Here is a 15,025-nt window from a genome sequence, read left to right on the forward strand (position 1 = left end):
TCCAAGCAAGCACCGAGTGCGCTACGACGTAATGGGAAACTCACAGAGAAACTCGCGGATTCTTCCACTGACCGCTGCGGCACACCTGCAGTGGCGGTCCTAGCCAGTTTGGCGCCCTGGGCGAACACTCCCTCTGGTGCCCCCCTCCCCCCCCCACACACACACACACACACAAAACATATTAAGGATTGTACATTAACATAAAATTGTTGTACACACACACACACACATGAAGAGAGAGAGAGTATGCATTGTATGCAAACGGCTACCAAACAGCCATCATAATTCGTCATACAATGAGAACAGTACGAATCAACAACTGACAATGACTAATTAATATTAAAATCTGTAACATAATGTATTGTTTGGAGTTTAGTCTGTTACTGTTGCTATTTTTACCATTTCTTCTGTAACTCACATAATTTCCTTAGGGATTAATAAAGTATTCTGATTCTGATTGGTTCAGGATGACCTGCCATTATCCAATGACACATCTGCTTACCTGCATCTTTTGCTCGTTTCTCCTCCTCTTCTTTTCTCTTTTTCTAAACTGAGCACCTGATGGCTTTGAACTTTTCTTGTCCATCTTCCATTGGTTTTAATTTTGTACTCCAGTATGAACACCCATCTCAACCCAAGGATCACCACAACATGATCTAACACACCTACACCTTAGTTCACAGATTAACTTTGTCTAGGGTGCATTTCTGAGATTTCACACAACCCAGGATTCAAATCATGAATACATAATGGGCTTGGATTTACAACATTATAAATGAAATGTGCTCTATTTGGAAGCAGCAAGCCCCCCCTCCCCTTTCAACGGCTTGTGTGTGAGACTTTAAATCATCAAACTGTAAATTTTAAATTGTTATTGATCCCTTTACCCCTGGTCCTAAAGTGTATATTTATTTTCTTACTCTTCTTACATATATTTTTTGTTTGCTTGCACTGCTGTAACTGGAGCCTTGTCGTCTCGTCTCTCTATATCAGGGGTCCCCAATCCCAGTCCACGAGGGCCGGTGTCCCTGCAGGTTTTAGATCTCACCCTGGGTCAACACACCTGAATCACATGATTAGTTCATCACCAGGCCTCTGGAGAACTGAAGACATGTCGAGAAGGTAATTTATCCATTTAAATCAGCTGTGATGGATCAAGGACACATCTAAAACCTGCAGGGACACCGGCCCTCGTGGACTGGGATTGGGGACCCCTGCTCTATATACTGGACTGTATGTAGCGGAGATGACAATAAAGTTTACTTTGATTTCAGCAGCAAGCAGGCGCACCGAGGGCCTCTCGTGCTCACTTTTCGTGTATAATTTTGAAAAAACACTGGTGCAAATTATAAGTCTGTATCATAATGTCTGGTGTTTTCGTGTATGTTGGTTTATTTTTATTTGCGAGTTGGTTATTAGATGCTGCTCCAGCCGGTCAGAAAATCCCCCGCCGCCGCGTGCTCTCCTCTCTGCGCCGCAAGCAGCAGGCGCACCTCGCAAACGAAGGGCGTCCTTACTCCCAGCAAATGGGCGATAGAAAACCGATCGGTGCCTATGCCATTCCCAATATGCATTGGCTGACGTCGGGGCAGCATGAGTACAAGAATTTTTTTTTTTTTTTTTTTGCCGATCCCCGTGATGCCGCCCCCACCACGATGCCGCCCCGGGCAACTGCCCGTGTCGCCCGTATCTAAAACCGCTACTGCACACCTGCACCAGGGTAAACCTCTGCCTACCCCACTCCTGCTTTACAGGTGAAAATAGAGCAAAAGGACCGCTGAGTCTTTGACTTTATTTATTTTCTGCTGTGTTTTACTTGCATCTATTTGAAAGAGTGAGTGTAAACACACAAAAAAAATTATTTTATGTGCTGGAATGTGTAGAAAATAGGTTTAAATATTAAACAAATTTCTTCCAGTCAGAGAATGTTGCATATAATTAAATTTTTGCTTGATGCATAAAGTTAAAAGATTAAAACTAATAAAACAAGTTTTAAAAAGAGACTTTTCCATTTGATTACATTTTGTATGATGGATTATGTAGAAAAAGTAGAATTGGGCTGAAAGATCTATCGCTTTATCACCTTTTCAGGTTGTAAATCGTGTTTTTAAAAAGTAACTAATTAACTAAGTAATTAATTACTTTTGAAAATAAGTAATCAGTAAAGTAACGGGATTACTTTTTGGGGGAAGTAATCAGTAATTAGTTACTGATTACTTTTTTCAAGTAACTTGACCAACACTGGTGGCAACACCACTGACCTCGTCAAACCCCTCAGAGTAAATCATATCACAGAATATGACGAGCATATGTTGAGCAAAACTGAAGAGGAGGAGAGGGACAGGTGCTGCCAGGGCGAGACAGACGTCTCTCACGGAGTCCTTTAGTGCTGCAGACAGGCAACATGCTCAAATGGCGCACAACTTCAGTTGTTTTTATTTCTATATGATAATTCTGCATTATTAAGTGATAAGAACAAGTAATCTGATGTCCTGTAATCATTATGAATCTATAATGTGAGATACAATAAAAGATACAGTAAAAAAAAATAAGTTTTTGTACAAAGTATCGGTATCAGATCAGTATCGCCGTTACCACCCTGAATTTTACGTGGTATCGGATCGAAAGGAAATCAGTGGTATCGCACATCACTACTTGGTAGTTGTTGATCAGTCCATCAGGGTCCCTCCCCTGGCCGCCGCCCAGCACACATTGCACCCGACCCATACAGAACCTCCTGTGGGTGGTGGGCCTACAGGAGGGTGGGCCTAGGTCTCTTTTTCGTCCTGTGCCCAGCCGGGCCCCGTGTACTAAGTCCCATCCATCAGACATTCACCCTTGGGCACCCTTCCCGGGCCTGGATCCTGGGTGGGGTCCCGGTAATCCTATCGCAGGCAACGTGAACAGTTCCCTCAATCTTTTTCTCATAGGGGGTTTGGATTGCTCTTTGTCTGGTCCCTCACCCAGGACCAATTTGCCATGGGGGAACATACCAGGGGACAAAAAGACCCAGACAATATAGCCCCTGGGACACACGAACCCCTCCACCACGGCAATTCAAAAAGGGGAAGATTGCAGCATAAAAACATAATTGGAACTTTTTCTGTGATATTTTTATAACTGTTTTTCTTATTCTTATTAACAAGTCTTCTGTGCTGTAGAGCTCCATTCTTACATAACAATTAAAAACACAATGGGTGCCACTTTTCCAGTAAATGACAAATACTCATTTGTTTTAACTCATTCCCCTATAAATATTATCTGCTCAAAAAAAACAAACAAAAAAAACCTAGTAAAAGCTTCAAAAGCAGTTTTATCCAGTGATAACAGATACAGCAGCCAGCTGTTTTTAGGAAGTAACTGAGCCATTACAAACACATAACCATATATTTGTTATATGCATATCTTCAGCAAAGGCAATGAGCCTGGATGGGGAACGCAGGAAAAGAGAAGTTAGGAAGGACAGAGACTAATCTACAAGCTGACTCTTCATTCAGTTTCTTTCTTTCACAACATTTACAGACTTGTTGCTTGTTTATTAGCAGCAGTGTTGGGACTAACGCGTTATTAAGTAACGCGTTACAGTAACTACGTTATTATTGTGGTAACGAGCACGGTACACAGCAAAATCGCCAGTGTCAAATTGACACTGAGTGTTAAATTTAACACTCAGTAGTAATTAAAGTGTCTATATGTGTCCACTCTTTTGAGTGTTAAATTAACACTTTTCAAAGTGTTATATTTTTAACAATGACCTAGTGTTATCTTAACACTGTACAGAGTTAAAGATTAACACTGACCAACACTGACCAGTGTCAACAATATTCTACACTGGTGTTAAGTGTTAAAAAATTAACACCAAATAGTGTAGGTAGTACTTTACACTAGCCCTGGTGTTTAAAAATTTAACACTGAATAGTGTTGATTTTCTAACACTAACACTAGTGTCAGTCAAATCATCAATACTGCCAGATTACAATAAATAATCTCTGATATCTCTACTGCTACAATTAATTAGAATGTATTCACAGCTACAGACACTCTACCCATAAAAAAAACAAAAACAAAACAAGAGTGTTCAAAAATACTCTGTATTCAAACAGCAGATACACCACAAATAAACAGTGCATAACAATATACAAAACTACAATATTGGACAATCTACATTTTGTCATTAGAAAATTGCCCATTGTAAGGTCTATAACACACAACATTATCTACACAGATCAGTGCAACAGCATCCAGTTTATCCTCAATAACAAATGCATTTAAGTGACCATTGATCATTTCTTCAGTCTCTAAATTATTTAGATCATGCACAAGCGGCTTTAAATACATCAAAACACACACAAGAAAACATGCTCTACAGGTTCAACTATTTTCCATTTTTGCTCAAAATGTCTCATCCTTTAGATTCTGTTAAGATATGAGAATGGATTTTCAAGCTGATCAAAACATTCAACTTTATCCGAGGTTTCTCTTGATGACAAACATTCAACAACAGGTTGTTTTGCATGTGCTTGTATGTCATTAACCCTTTCCTCCAATGAACCAACTAAACGCTACTTTCAGAACTCCGGAGGATTGTAGTTGAGAAATAACAGTCCTGTACATGTCTAGTATTTGCCTGTCTTGAGATTAGCTACATTTACAGGCTGTGAAACAGAGGTTCCATCATAAGGTGCAGGCTCAAAATAAAAATTACTGATGACCTCTGAGTCAACAAAGTCTCCATGAGCTTGGGAGAGGTGCTGCTTGTCAAAGAGATGAACATCTAGGCTCTCCATAGGTCAAACGTAAAAACTTCCCTATGTACAAACCATGCTGGAACTTGACATGTCTAAATAACACTGAGCAACTTGTGTGGTGTATCTTGCAAAAGTAACAGATGAACATTTCCGGTCCTTTTCGGTCATAGTCGATGTCTTTAGACTGTACTGTGAAGAATTCTTGCTCTGATTTCGCTGACCCGAGGACTCTCCTTCACGCTGCCAACATCAATGCCATACACGGTGGTCTGGATGAATGTGTAGAAGTTGTGCAATGCCTCGTCATAGGACACAGCAAATACAAAATGTGCCTTGAAAAGCTCATCAAAAGCTGCAACTCCTGTCTGCGTCACACAGGGAATGACCTCTTGATCTAGGACAATGTAGAAACTCTGGATGATGTTCTTTCTTTCTCCAACACACAGGAGGAATGGCTGAGTGGTGCCAGTCTTAAGAAAAGTCTCCATGCTACCTCCCACCTGAGGGAGTGAAAGAAACCAAATGATTCACATTAAACAAAATTGGTAATCTGATGTTGAGTGGCAGCATTGCTGCCTAAAATTAAGACAATATTAAAATGTTTTACTACGGGCACACAATTATTTTTGTTCCAATTTGTACATTTAGTTTTAATGGAAACAATGACATGCCGGTGCTGCAACACCAAGCCTGTCTGGCATAGATACATCTGCTGCGCGGTGGAGCCCCTTGCCCTCTTAAAACATCTGATAATCTGCATCTGTTCTCCTCAAAAGAGAAAGCTACTTTAACACATTTCTAAAAATCATACCTTCATGAATTTCATTAGGTCGTGAGCAGCATCTGATGTGCTAATCTTTGAAGACTTCCTTCCTTTAGATTTTGGAGGTAACAAGTGAAGCAGCAAAAGAATGGCAGCCAACTCGCAGTCCCATACTACAGAATAAGAATTAAGATAATCACAATGACTGTCATTTAAAGGCCCACAGCAGTCATTTTTTTCAATGTTATTCAATGCCATGATGACATTTTAGATAACTGATAATTTTTCAAAAAAAGCAGTTTTTCATTGTCTTCAGTATGGTATGAAAATTCATTTCCAGAGATTTCAAATCTTCGGGCCACCAAGTGATGTATATATTGAGTCATAACAATAGTAACATTATGTAACTTTTTTTTTCAAACTTTAAATGCCATTAAAGTTTCAGGTTTACCATGTTTGTAAATTCATTTTCACACCATACTGAAATGTGATTTATAAAATCAACAGCTGTTGTAAAGGTGCCAAAACATGTTTAGGTTTAATGGTATGGTCCACTAATATACTGTGCTGTGGGAATTGCGAAAATGCTGTAAAGGCATGTGAAATCTACCATCTCCAATTTACACTTACCACCCTCATAAGAGTCACCATGTGAAGAAATGAGCAGCTCATCCAATTCTGTACTCTGAGACAGATTTTTACAATCTTTGATGATTCTTGGCTTGAAGAATGTTGGCCACTTCGCAAGGAATTTACCAGACACTTCCTCCCCAAACGGCATTGTGAAGTCTTGGTCAATCTTAAACAAAATGTGACAATAGAAAGAACGCATTAACAAGCAAACAATCAAAGGAACCACAAAGCTGTCAGTAAATCATTTCATGTCTTACCAAGCCAGGTGTATCCAGAAATCTCGGGAAAAGGTCCAGGACAGAAGAAGCTGTGGCTGGATCTTGAATCACTTTTTGCCTATGTTCAAATGTCACCTTCATTTTCTCTTTGACAAGTTTCATGTCAGTTGAGTGCCTCATCAGTGACATAGCTTCCCTGCATTCATCACCTGACAACTGTCTCGCATTTGAACATAAGTTGCGAAGAGTCTTGGGGCTGTCTTGAAAAGCTGACTTTGATTTCTTCATCTCTTCATTAGAGTTGCGCTGCACAGTTTTCAATCTCCATGACAGGTAACCAGAACCACTCTGGTGATCATAGAAATGTTCCTGCCGAATTAAGAGCAAGAGAGATATTTGTTTAGTATTGATTATCTGTTACCCTACACTGTTTGTAGCAAGTTTTGGATACTGAAGAAAACTCGTTCCTGACTGTTGGGATTGTTCAGTGCTACATGTCAAAAAGCCAGATATGGCATCATGCATTAGAGGTCTATTTAAATCAATTGTTACACAATGACTTATTTTTACATTTATTTATTTTGGGTCCATTAGGGAATAACTGCCTGAATTACAGGCTGACCTGAATTAGTCTCATAGTATGATTTCTTTAACCACTGTATCGGGAAAGCTAACAACAACATGTTTGTTACCTTGGCCAGGTCCGCGGCTCTGAACCGTGGTAAAAAAAACAAAAACTTCAGGCTAATACGTCGGGTCCCGTGTCGGGCTTGTGACCGCTAACTAGCTTTGCTGTCAGTGACCACAGTGTACAGTCGAGTCTTAACAGCCTTCTTACAACTGGGCTCGTCAGCCAGTCTTTTTGGCTGCAGTGGTTATTATATTTACATGCTTTCAATATTCCGTTTCTCGCGGCAGGTAACAACTCGTACTTTCTCCCTCCCTCGCACTCAAACACACACAACAGGAGGGGGAGTCCCGCACGTTCTCCCTGCAGCACGGACTACGCTGCCCACGAGGGCCTGTAACACTCTGCTAACATTACATTCAAATTAAATCATTTTTGGCTAATGACAAAAAAAAAGTCACTTCAAGGGCCAAATTGCATTAATTTTTTTCACGTAAATATACAGGCCGCAAGTAGGGGTGACGTGGGCCGCGAGTTTGAGACCCCTGAAGGATTTGGCAAGTTTAATTTGAAAATAAATAAAAAGCGTCTAATAAAAACAGTGACATATATTAACAAGTACTATTCATTACTGTCACGGGCTGCGATGGCAGACCGTGGAGTGACAGTGAAAGCAGGGCCCAAACGCGAGACTCTAAGTGAAGGACAGTGGATTTATTTACAGGAGGTGAAAAACACACAACTATATACAAAATCCCAGCACTGTGGTCCCGTGGTGATTCTCCCTGAATCCCACACAGTGCAGATGTCCGTGAGAAGTGAAAGGTGGCGACTCCAAAAAACTCCAATTCCCACACCGTGACTTTAGAGGCGTACTCCGCTCCCGATTCCTGGTAACAGAAAAGGCAGAGGGTTAGCAGGGGATCTGTTTCCTCGGAGGTTACGTAAAAGCTCACGGCAGTACTGACGAGTTCTGACTCAAGGATCCAGCGTCGGCCTCAGCTCAGCTGCAGTCCTAAATGCCGTTCCTAGACGAGCGTAATCTGCTGCAGCTGGCAGACGACGAGCGGCAGGTGCGGCTGTCTCTCGAGTAGACCACTTCCGGGTTCGTAGTCTCCTCAGCGAACCCACACCTCCGGAAGCTCACACAGAGACACATGGAGAGACGGAGAGCAAACCAATACAACACACGGAAAACATAAACATACACTGAAAATGCCTGAGCCCTGGGTCCCTAGACCCAGGCCATGACAATTACAGTCTGCCAACAGCCAGATTGTGCTAAATAAATATTAGGAAAGTAACTGGTACTTTGCAGAGTTTTAGCTAGCAGTAGCCCAGCTTAACAAAAACAGTTAAAATTCAAATATGACACTTAAAGATGATGTATTTTGATACAAACACTATTTTCTTTACTAGCTATCATGTTACTTGTTCTAATATCAATCTAAAACTTAATATTTAACCGAATAAAACTTACCGCAGCACCAAAAAAAGATGGCGACCAAAGATTCTGAAATGCGCTGCTCCACAGGAAATGAAGGCGTGGTTTAATTTAACACCCACAGTGCTAAAATGCAGTAACGACTAAAATCCACACTAACACTTTTCAGGAATCAACTCCCGATGTGTTATTTTAACTCGATTAAGTGTTGAACTAACTCGGAACTCTGTTGAATTCTACTAACACTGAAAAATCAACACTGGCATTTTTGCTGTGTAACTAGTTATTATGCCAAAACCAGGAATGCGTTACTCGTTACTGGGATTTAGATAGGCTCGTTATTCGTTACTTCGTGTGGTGGCTATCGCGGAGCTTCCACAGATTCAATAACATTAGCAAGTGGTGGAAGCCAGCAGGTGGATGAAGGAAAATGGAGGCAAGAGGAGAGACCCGAAGCGGCCGCCGGTCCGAGAGTGTCAGGTGAACTCAACTTCAGGTAAGAAGTTATGACCTGCAGTCTCTCTGGGTCAGATATAAACCAAGTTTAGGTGGAGTTTATTTTCGTTATGCTGACTTTTTCGTACTGTGTGCTGGCTAGCATGACGGAGTTTCTATACAGCTGGGTGGGTGCTATGTTACTGATGTTGAACTTTATTTTGTTCATACGGTTAATTATTAGAGTTGCCAACCATCAGGTAAAAAACAGAATCGTCTCGTATTCAGAGAAAATATTACGGGTTTCGTATTGAGGTGAAAAGGAACATTTTGTCCCGGACTTCAGCTACAATGAAAAAGACACAAAGCTGGAGTTATTCTGTGTTTATGCTGCACAGCTGCCTCTTCTCCTCTCATTCTCGCCCCCTCCCTCTCCTGTTTCTACTTCAATCATGAAACTGATCAATGATCAGCTGATCAGCTTTTCTCTCTTGTTTGTTTATCGCCCACTTTGCGCCAGAAAGAGGAAACCAGCGGATGTCGCGCTAAACAACAGCAGCACGTTTAAGCTTGATCAGCTGTTGTTAGAATTTATTTAATATTAATTTCTAGTATCAGCTGATGTTTGCTGGAGCCACAGCTGTAAAGCTGCTGGTCAGGATGCCGGTTCGGATATGTGGTGAGAGGGAAACATGAAGATAAGACCAGGAGATGTCCTTACTGAATCATCAGAGCTGAACAGGTGATGGAGAAACAGGTTTACCGTTTAAGTGACATGAATGAGTTGAAGGGAAGTTATGAACTGTTTCTGAGAGACTAATAACACCAGGATCCTTTTTTTACTTAGCTGACAGCTGGTAACTGTGCAGGGGCGGGTCTAGCAAAGTGTTGCCAGGGGGGCAGGTAGGGCATTAACAGGGAGAGGGGGGCACAAGGAAATACTTTTCTTTCTTATTCTCATTTAAAATGTCTAGCTTTTAAAAAAATAATTATCTGAGTCTTACAACAAACGATTGATAGATTGATGCATATATACCATCAGAACAGTGAACATCACTGTCACAACAGCGTTTGTTTTCATTCAAAGGCTTTATGATTTTTCCTATAATGGTGGGCCGGTCTCTAGTCAAATTCCCCGGGACAATTTTTTTTTTGTCCCAGTCCAGCCCTGTATGCAGCTCATCTTCAGTCTGGTGTTACCTACATCTTCCTATTCAGAAGGCAGAATTTCCGAGTTCTGAGTACAATCGAAAGCACCACGACTGCAGTTTTTGTGTTCTAGCAGGCTAGAATCATGGCAGCGGTCAACGACGGTCCAGGCGTGGGATTTCTCTCGTGGAAATGTGCACATTATTTTTTCCTTTCTATTGGTAGGTGGCACAGTGTAATTGTGGCAAGTAAGCAAGCTAGAAGACTGGCAAAGTTATGGAAGCAACACATTAACAAGAGAATTCTGAGTAAAACCAAAGTTACTTTCCCTAGTAACTAGTTACTCTGAAAGTAACGAGTAACTTGAAGTAACTGAGTTACTTTTGATAGAAGTAACTAGTAATGTAACTAAGTTATTAATTTAAAGTAACTTACCCAACACTGATTAGCAGACATAGTTTAGATCTGATAAGATATAATTGTAACTCATACATACAGAAGTAAAATAATCTAGACCAAAAAAGAGACTCTCTGCATAACCAATGCAAAACTATTGTTATTTATGACTCCCTGGCAATAAGTCAAGTGCAGTCAGTGTTACGAGTGAGCAAGATTGTAATGTTAAATACATGACAATGCAACACTGCATATGCTCTCTTAGCTTGTTCAAAGAGATCAGTTGTGATCAACCTACCCATGCCAGATACATGTTAGCTGGCTACATCTACAGTCATACGAGGGAAAACACTGCTATGCGACAAAAATTACAGCGACCTTCTGCAATCAAGTTGCGATCTCCTTGTCTTTGAAATTATTGCTTCAGAGATGGGGGATAGGCCTGAAACCACTCACTTGTACTCACTTGCTTCAAACTGAGCTCGGTGGAAAAAATAAACAGGGATAAAAACACCAGTAAGACAGTCTCCTATCAGTTATTTATTGGGCAAGGTCAAATTGGCAATAATACCTGAGATTGTATATGTCAGATGTTGCACACAATGTGTAGAAGAACACAAAACATTAAGTGTCAGGTATCAAGCCATCTTTGAATGAAGACCACATACATTAATAGCAGGACAAGCAAAGAGATGGTTCCACTGTGAGAGGCCACAATAAAATCATTTATAACCTTTGCTAGCAATGTTTCTGAAAACTGACTGAAACTCTTTAAATAAACCATTCCTCTGTATGTAATCAATTAGCTGTATATGGGGCGCCGTTTGTAAAGTGAAACATGCTGAAATTAACGGCAATATTTTTCCAACATTTAGCTCAAAACCTTACAAAAACGTGTTTTTTCAAGTCATTTTTTACAACATTTTATTTTATTTTAACTTTTTATATTTAAAACATTTAAATGTTAAATCTAAATATTATATTTAAATCTAAATGTTAATTGCTAAATCTAAATATTTAGCTAACATGCAAATTTATTGTGCGGATCAACGGAAATACCAAAATAAAAGCTTTACAAAAACCTCCAGTCCTAAAGTGTGCCGGTAGAGGTCAGGTTGTGTCTGTTCTCCCCTGATGGTCACTTTTCAATGCCATGAGCTGCTTCACAATTCATAACATCAACACACACATATAGCTTTGGGGCGCAGGTTCATCAGGCAGATGGTGGTGGAGGCCCCATTCACCCCTTCACTGCTGTCTTCTCTTTGAAATTTATCTTCAACTTAGGCTACGTCCACACTAGCCCGGATAGATTTGAAAATGGTGTTTTCAGTCGTTTTCAAAGAGTTGCGCGTCCACACTAAAACGGCCGAAAAAACTGACGTTGCAGTTCTGCGCCTGCGTGAAACGCAAGACGACTCGACCTGCGTCATTTCCCCATTTGCCGAAATGGCAAGAGAAAGCACTGAATTTTTCAAGTGGACTGATAATGAGGTGGAGTTGTTGCTACGAGTCACCAACGAGTACAAGGTTTCCAAAGCACGCGAGAACATCGACTGCCATCTTGGTTTAAGTGGTCACATGACTGCATCATATGACCAACATGCATCATCGTTTTCGAAAGTCTGCGTTTTTGAGTGTCCACACTGCGACGGGACATCTCAGTTTTGAAATGTATGCATTTTCGAGAGCGTTTTCAAAACGCTCCATTTTCCTTGGGGAAAACGCCGTCTCAGTGTGGACGGGAGGCCAAAACGGAGAGAAAACGATGCATTTTCAAAAGAAAACATATTAGTGTGGATGTAGCCTTAGACACTGAGGGTCTTGGGGTCGGGTTGGGGGAATGAGCACTTCTGGGTACTTGTGTTGCAGGCACCTGATCTCAGCTTGTACCTGTGCATGTTTGTGTTCCAGGTGTTGTATGTTTATGTTTCGTACAGGTGAGGCAGTTGGCAATACATTGTTTATTTCTATTTGTGCTCTTTATTACGTCTTCCCCAATCCCCACCCCCACTTTTTTGCTGCCTGTCCCGCCTTAAATACTTTCATACTGTATACCACTTGTAATGTAATAACTGAAATAACACAAGGAGAAATGAGGAAATAAACTCAGGAACTCAGGAGCCTATAGAGGATTTATAGAGCTGATCTTGGAAAAGCAAAATGTGTTTGGCACAACAGCACATCCAGATCATAATTCTGACTGTGAAAGCTGCCAGACAGGACAGGATAATAAAAAGTTCTGTTCTCCTTTTCAATACAATTCCTTGTGCATTACTGTCATGTATTCATACAAGGACCTCCCAAGGCAGGCAAGGTTAAATTTAAAGGATGATTTAATAAACTTTAAATTAGATTAAAAGGGTTTCTTTGCACTGCTTCTTCAAAGCGCACAAAGAAAAAGTGAGCTGTACCTTTCATGGCTGAGGAAAATCTGTTTGAAGTCAAGATGCAGACTCTGGAGCTCAAGTTCAGTGAATGTTAAACAATGAACACAAACAAGGTCTGCTTGTCCATCCAGCACGCACCGAAAATCTGTCTCCTGCTTAAGTAACAGCCAGCTGATCAGAGGATTGTCAGCAGGTGAGTTCATTACCACAGGTGTGCTGGACTGAAGGGGGGGAAGCAGAGAAATGACCGCCTCTTAAACATAAGGTGTGGTTATCTCCAGTGTTGGGGAGTAACGGAATACATGTACCGCCGTTACGTATTTAAAATACAAAATATGAGTAACTGTATTCCGTTACAGTTACCGTTTAAAAAGGTGGTATTCAGAATACAGTTACTTTGTTGAAATAAATGGATTACACTGCGGTACTTTCCTGTTTCATTTTGTCGCGGGTCAGGACTGTTTGGGTTTTGTTTGACAGCTACGTTCTGTTGTTCCAGGCGGCAGCGTTACGGTTGCCATGGTTATAGGGCGACGCTCTCTCTCTCTCTCTCTCTCTCTCTCTGCGACTGTGTGTTTCCTGGGTGAGAGAGCGCCTTTTCGTTGTTGTTGTTGTTGTTGTTGTTGTAAGCTAACAGGCAGAATGCTACAAGCATAGCTCTAAAGCAGGGGTGCCCAATCCCAGTCCTCGAGAGCTACTGCTCTGCAGCTTTTAGATGTGTCCTTGTTCCAGCACACCTGAATCAAATGAATGCTTCGTTATCAGGCCTTTGCCAGACTTGATGGCATGCCCAAGAGGTAATCCAACTATTTGATTCAGCTGTGTTGGGAGTAGGGATGCATCTAAAAACTGCAGGACAGTAGCTCTCGAGGACTGGGATTGGGCACCCCTGCTCTAAAGAATGTAGCATCATGGGAAGTGTAGTCCGTGTTGCAGGGAGAATGGACTGCCATACACGTTATGGGTCTGTGAGCGCGAGGAGGGAGAAAAAGGGGAGTGGAAAGGTACGAGTTGTCATCGAGGAAAAACGGGAGCTGGAAGCATGTAAATATAATAATAACCACTTCAGCCAAGAAGAGTGCCTGACGAGCCCAGTTGTAAGTAAGCTATTAAGACTCGACTGTACACCGTGTTCGTGTTTTCCTGCGAAAACAATAAGTTCCGTTGGAGCAGCCTTTCAACGCCTCTCTCTGTCTCTCGCTAGCAAAGTTGACCCACACAACAAAGTAAAGCTATTTTTCGGCTACGAGCCGACAGGGACCCCGCCGTATTAGTCAGAGGTCCCTTTACTACAGTTCGGAGTCGCGGACCTTCAGTAATAGTAATAAATCACACAGCAATAGTACATTCACATTGTTGTAAAAAGCATGATAATATATTAAGTAATCCAAAGTATTCATAATACGTTACTGTCATTGAGTAACGTAACGGAATACGTTACAGAATACATTTTGGGGCATGTATTCTGTATTCTGTAATGGAATACATTTTAAAAGTAACCTTCCCAACACTGGTTATCTCATATATATGCACACACACATGCGTGCTGACACAGAGAAGAATAAAGAGACAGAGAATAGACGATTGTGTTACACTCCTGCTTATTTTAACGCAGCCTGTGAGAAGGAAAGTTTTCCCTCTTGTGGGAACATTGTGATTTTAGCTTTGCCAATAAAGTCAGCACACTTTTAGTAATATTACATGTGCTCTATGTGATTGGTAAGTGTGAGGGTGCTGGGGAGCATCTCCCTCACTAAATGATGTACGCACTCACAGTGTCTAATAGGAAGTTTTGATTTTGTTATGCCTTTGTTTTGAAGTCCATTAACTTCTCTCTCTCTCTCTTGAAGTCAACTTCCTGAAGGCCTTAGTCATGGAGTGCACACATGATTATGGCCTAATGATGTTCACCTGAAAGGAGTTTTCCAATCACCCACTGATAGTGGGTTGAACCATCTGATGAGAGCTGAGGGGGGAGTGGGTTGAATTTTGATTTGATTTAGTTAGTTGGGATATTGTTTAGCTGAGGGGTGTTTTGTAATCAGATATTTGTGAGGTGTGTCAAAATAACTGCAATGTTTCACTGTATAGGTTTTTGTAGCTGGGTTGTGTCGAGGTGGGAATAGGGCTGCTCAATTAATCGAATTTTAATCTAAATTACGATCTGGGCTTTCAACGATCATTAAAAATGACTGAGCCGATTATTAGCACCTCCCTCGTG

This window comes from Simochromis diagramma, unplaced genomic scaffold (genome assembly GCF_900408965.1).
Source record: "Simochromis diagramma unplaced genomic scaffold, fSimDia1.1 OVJJ01000692.1, whole genome shotgun sequence".
In the NCBI taxonomy this organism is placed as follows: domain Eukaryota; kingdom Metazoa; phylum Chordata; class Actinopteri; order Cichliformes; family Cichlidae; genus Simochromis; species Simochromis diagramma.